Source organism: Pinus tabuliformis, chromosome J (assembly GCF_031772625.1).
Source record: "Pinus tabuliformis cultivar Carrire ecotype Pingquan chromosome J, CPIR1, whole genome shotgun sequence".
NCBI classification, from domain to species: Eukaryota; Viridiplantae; Streptophyta; class Pinopsida; order Pinales; family Pinaceae; genus Pinus; species Pinus tabuliformis.
The window spans coordinates 1,624,316,972-1,624,323,104 of NC_142295.1; positions in this window are offsets into that span (position 1 = coordinate 1,624,316,972).

Sequence of the window (6,133 nt, forward strand, 5' to 3'; positions counted from 1 at the left end):
ATTTACACATGAGATTCTCTATCATGAACCTCAAAACCTTGGGGTTTCTCTAGGTACACCTCTTCCTCAATCACACCATTGAGGAAAGTGGTCTTCACATCCATCTGATGTAGCTTCCATCCCATAAATGAAGCAAAAGATATAAAAGATCTAATCGTAGTGTACCTAGCAACTGATGCAAAGACTTCATTATAGTCTTCTCCCTATTTCTAAGAGAATCATCTAGCCATGAATCTTGCCTTGTATTTGTTAATGATCTCATATATTGCATGCTTGTTCTTATAAATCCACTTTGAGGTTACCACGGAATTTCCTTCAAGTCTTGGAACAATTTCCCAAACATTGCTCTTCATAATAAATTGGTATTCCTTTATCATTGCATCCTTCCACACTTGTGAAGTAGCCACTTCCTTGAAGTTGGAAGGTTCGGATTCAATAAACTTGATTATCAAAGCTGCATAACCAGAATACCTCCTAGGTCTCTTAGATTCACTAAATTTACCTTGTGGATCTGCATGTCCTTCTACATCTTGCAAAGTAGATTTTAGTCAAGTTGGTCTTCTTTTATTTTCGAGAACAACCACGCGATCCAATGGTTCATAATGTCCTTCTATCATATCTTCACAATCTTCAGAATGACGGGAGGATGATGGAGGACTTATAACCTCTTCTTTAGGAGCCACATGATTATTATCTTCGTCTTCAATGTCCGATTTCTCTTCTCTAGATTTCCAATAAGCTACATCTTCATCAAAAGTAACATCTTTGCTTACTTCCACCTATTGTTTCCTTGGAACATAGATCCTATAGCATTTTGATGATTCATTGTACCCAACAAATATTCCCTTCTTACCATAAGGATCTAACTTGTTTCTCTTATACTTAGGTACATGTATGAACACTGGACAACCAAATATTATCATATGATCATGGATAAGTCATCGATAAAGGATAAATAGTATAGAGTGCCTCCAAGAGATTTCATCGGCATGGGACCACACATCAGATTAGATTAGGTCAAAAATATCTTTGGGCCTATGTTCACTGCTTAGAAAGGGTTTCCTAACAGTCTTTCCAAGAGCACATCCCTTACACACACCTTTATGATCTATCTGCAAATTTGGTACACCTGAAACAATTTGCTTCAAAGCTGGAAAGGATCTATAATGAAGATGTGCATATCTCCTATGCCATAGCTCACTAGGATTAATATCATTATGTACTAATGTTTTGGAAGATTGTCCCATGAGGTTATACAACCTTCCTTCGCGAATCCCGATAACCTAGAAAAGCATATACTAGAGCCCTTGTCCCACACAAGGACTTTCCCATCAATGAAGGCCACTCTATCTCCTCTATCTTCTAAACATGAAATTGAAACCAAATTCTTTTTCAAACCTGGAACATAGAGTATGTTGCTCAAGTGAATGTTTTCACTTGTTTCCATCTCAACGAATGTTATCCCAATTCCTTTGATTGTATAGATGTGGTTGTCTCCAAGCTCTACCTTTTGTGCCAATCTTCTTTCCATCAAAGTTGTGAGATGATCACACTCCCTTGTCATATGTCTTGAAGCTCCATTGTTAATCAATCATATATTGTTCTCATCTGCAAGAAATCCTGCAATAACAAAATAGTAGAAATGATATTTATCTCCTTTAACTTTGGATCTCTCGGACTGCTCATCAAATTCTATCGTGGTAGCATGTTGATTTCCTCTTTTCTTCCTGTCATTGAACCTTTCGAGACATTGGGATTTGAAGTGACCAAATTTGTTGCAACAAAAGCATTGAATCTTAGACATATATTTCTTCCTTTGAGGATTGGCTATGCTATCAAAACCTTTTTTCTTCTTCTAAAAATTGGACTTCTTTCCTCCTCCAACTTTCATGGAATGAGTTGCATAGGCTCAATGAGAATCTTCATCTTCTTTTAGCTTTTTTTCACTAGATAGAAGTCTTGGTTCTTCCTAGGCACAAGCTACCCATAGTTCTTCCAAACTTGGAGCTTCCTTTCGGCTACTTATACCTGCTACAAATGAATCCCATGAACGTGGTAGTCCATTAAGTGTTGAAGTCACAAGTTCTTTATCAAAGACAATTTCATCAATAGCTTGTAGTTGATCTCTTAGTTGACAAACCGTCACAAAGTATAAAACCATTGTATCGTTCTTTGTCATTCTTATATCACAAAGCTCATTTCTCAAGCTCATGACTTGGCTAATATTGTTGGAAATATATAACTTATTTAGGGAATCATACATATTTGAAGTGTCAAGCTTTGAGATGTATGGAATAAGATGGTCCTTGATAGAGTCCACAATAATGTTCATGGCGATGATGTCATTTTTCTTGTACTTCTTCTTTCCAACTTCATTTGTAAGTTCAGTCACTTTGCCTTACACAATTTTCAAAAGAACCCTTGTAAGAACTAGGCCAATTCTTGTCATTCAAGCCTTAAGTAGAGTCCATGGATGCAACTTGAATATAGATCTAGGGTTTCTTCAAAGTGATCTCAAGGTAAGGTTTTTCCAGGAGTGATCTTTGTGTTCTTTCCTTTACCAAAGCTCTAATACCATGTTGATTTTTCAGTGCAATTAATGCAAATACTTTATTTCTGAACTATGGTAATTATTTGTGAATATATATTGTAGTCCTTTTATCTTCATCAAGCAATCACACTTAAAAAATTCAACTAATAACCATGAAAAGAAAGTAGATATCACAATGTGTGTGACAAAAAGATATGTAAGTGATAAGTGTGTGTGTAAAATGAAAAAGTTCAAGTGTATTTTATACCCAAGAGACATGTCTCTTAAATTAAATCACATCTCTTTGTAAATTAAATTCTAGTAAGTTTGCACATTTACATTTTTACTCATATTTGTTGAAGTGTTGAATATAATGTAAATAATGGTGGGTTGTAACACCTGGTAAATATATTTATTTACATCTTATTCCTATTTCGTCTTTTATGTAAATACTTTTAAATTATGATGGGATTATGTAAATACTTGCTTAAATTATGATGGGAAGTAATTGATGGTAAATATATATTTATTTACATCTTATTCTACTATGTTTTTTATGTAAATACTTGCTTAAATTATGATGGGTATTAATTGATGGTAGATATGTTATTTACATGAGTATGAGCTATTCTCAAGGATCTTAATTTTAGGTGGTTTTGTTGATTTCCTTTCTTTTAATTTTCTTTCATGTTTTGATGCAAGAACATAAGGCTTGAAGACAAATTCGAAGAATTATTCCAAAAATACAACAAAAAAAATTACAAGCAAAGGAGTGGGATCCTTTAGCCATCAATTTCCATGTTTTTCTAGTTAAGCATAGAGCTAGAATATAGAATTTGATCATGATGTAATAAATTCTAGATTAGTTAGCTGTAGTGGAGATTATCGAGGAGGATGCCTCGCAGGATAGATAGGGTTAATAAATTTTAGCCTTTGAATTAGGAACTGCTTGTTAGGATGAACCAGTACTTATGCAATTTTCACACTATTGTAAAAAGATTTTGACTATTAAAGAAATTTGGCTTTCCAGGAGCAAATCCAGTGAATAGGAAAAATTAGTCTTTGTGCATGTGAATGAGAAATTCCTGTCAAATCCCGAAGGATAATTTCCTTCGAAATCTCTATGTTGTCGTGAAATTCAAAGTTTAATTGTTGTTCTGTGAGATTGAATGAAATGATGTTGACTGTGTTAAATTTGTGTTTTTTCCTTTTAACTGTGTTTCTCGTGAACCCTGAGTGTGTGTAATGGACGGTCGAGATCAGCGGAGGAAGACCTGCGGCATGAAGATTTAATTTGGACAGTTACATTTCGGTCAAGACCAATCAACGGTGTTCAGGCGCAGAAGTTAATTGACAGTTAACGAGCCGAAGAAGGTTGGAGAAACCACAAGTGGTTATCGGGCAGAAGAAAGGCGGTAAGTGGTAATTCCCCCGTTGGCTCCGATTCCATACAGACGGTGACACGTAGTAGTGAGGAGAGAGAAGGAAACCACTTTTTCGAGTGGGTTTGGAGTGCGCAAGTTAGCCGGCCGATATGCATATGAGTTGTTAGATCTAGTGGAGAAAGATCAACGATTGATAGGCGTGGAGCAAGTTCGAGGTCGGGGAAGTATTGTTGACCATTGGATCTTGAATAGATCAACAGTGAAGAAGTGTCGACGGGTTTTAGAAGACAGATTTCAAAATTTATTAAGCTCTGGTTTATATTACCGTTGGGTCCGGACTAGTGGAGGTTTAGCGGAACTCTGCGATTTTAGAGGAGGCTGCCAACTTAGCGAAGCTCTAAATGTTATTGGTGGATGACAGAGAGCCCATTGAATGAGCATTTACACCCGCGAACAAAAATAGAAGATATAATCTCGCAGTTTGGGAGATTAACACTCTTGCCTGTACCCAGACCACCATCGACGATTGATAGGCGTGGAGTAGGTTCGAGGTCGGGGAAGTATTGTTGACCATTGGATCTTGAATAGATCAATAGTGAAGAAGTGTCGACGGGTTTTAGAAGACAGATTTCAAAATTTATTAAGCTCTGGTTTATATTACCGTTGGGTCCAGACTAGTGGAGGTTTAGCGGAACTCTGCGGTTTTAGAGGAGGCTGCCAACTTAGCGAAGCTCTAAATGTTATTGGTGGATGACAGAGAGCCCATTGAATGAGCATTTACACCCGCGAACAGAAATAGAAGATATAATCTCGCAGTTTGGGAGATTAACACTCCTGCCTGTACCCAGACCACCATCATTAGTGGTATCAAAGCAGGGAAAGGATTTCCTGCAAAAAGGAAGAAGAGTGCAAGCAGAAGGAGAAGAGGTACAGTTGTGTTGAAGACTAGAGAGTTATGGTCTTTACTGTCGTACAGCAAACGGCAGCAGAAGGTGAGAAGACTTGCAGCAAGCCTAGAGCATGGGGGTAAACCAATTTCCCCTTTCTTTAAAAATTTCGATCCTGAGGCCTGTGGGTTATGGCCCACAAACCTATCAGAAGTGTTTATCGGCTTTAAACCTTTAAACCGGGACCATTCACTCTTATCGGAATACACAGGAATCACACGAGAAACACAGGAACAAGCGCGCGAAACCATAAGTCGGATCTCAAATATTTTACACTTGTGTTCATAAATATCGACGGATCCGTTCATCCGGTCCATCGCCTTCCCGCTGCGCTCTCCATTCACTGATCTCCGATCGGCTTCATCGGCCTATCGGCGATATCGCTTATCGGCCATCGGCACATCGCATTCCATCTTCGTTGTCCCTTGACCTTCGTCTAATGCGACTTGCGATTAAATCGCGACCATTGATCTGATTCTAATGCAACGTTCGATCTCCTTTCCCGATCCAAAAGTCGCTTGATGGTCCTCCATCGTTGATCTACACTTAGTAAATCTAATGGTCCACGATGATTTCGGGTGGACAAGTAGCACGGAGAATACCCGCCCGAAAAGCGGTTTTCTCTCTCTGCTCGAGGTGCTATGTGTCGCTTGGCTAATGGAATCGGGCGGTCACGCAATATTACCACTTACCACCTTTGCCTCCCTTGATATACCACCTTTTCATATAAATCCGCCGATGCGATATCAATTCCTCTGTCTCTGCGATATGATCTTGTCCATTGATCATATCGATCCAACGGCTCCTGTGCATTCTCGTCCATTCCCTCCTTAACTTAATCTCGCTCGCCTTCGATGGATTTCTGCGTTAAAACACAGTTCTGCCACAAAACGCAGTTCTGCCACCAACTCTGTCTATACACGACGTCACAATTAACTCGATATCTTTGGTTTATGATTGGATCGCCATCGATCCCTACAATGATCGATGGTCGATCAAACCCCGCAATACGGAAATTTCAGCCTATTTATGAAACAACACACGGACGCACAAATTCACACTGAACACACATTTTTCATTTTATACACAGCATAGTTACATTCTAAGGCATCTCAGCCTTAGGCACAAGTTCCCTCTCGACTACATTTTGATTACTCTCGGCTTACAAATCTACTTTGTTTTCACTCTGTCTATTGCTCTATATCCCCCTCACACACACAGACTCTCTTTTTATAGAGATTACAACAGTCGTGGATCATTCAAGATGCACG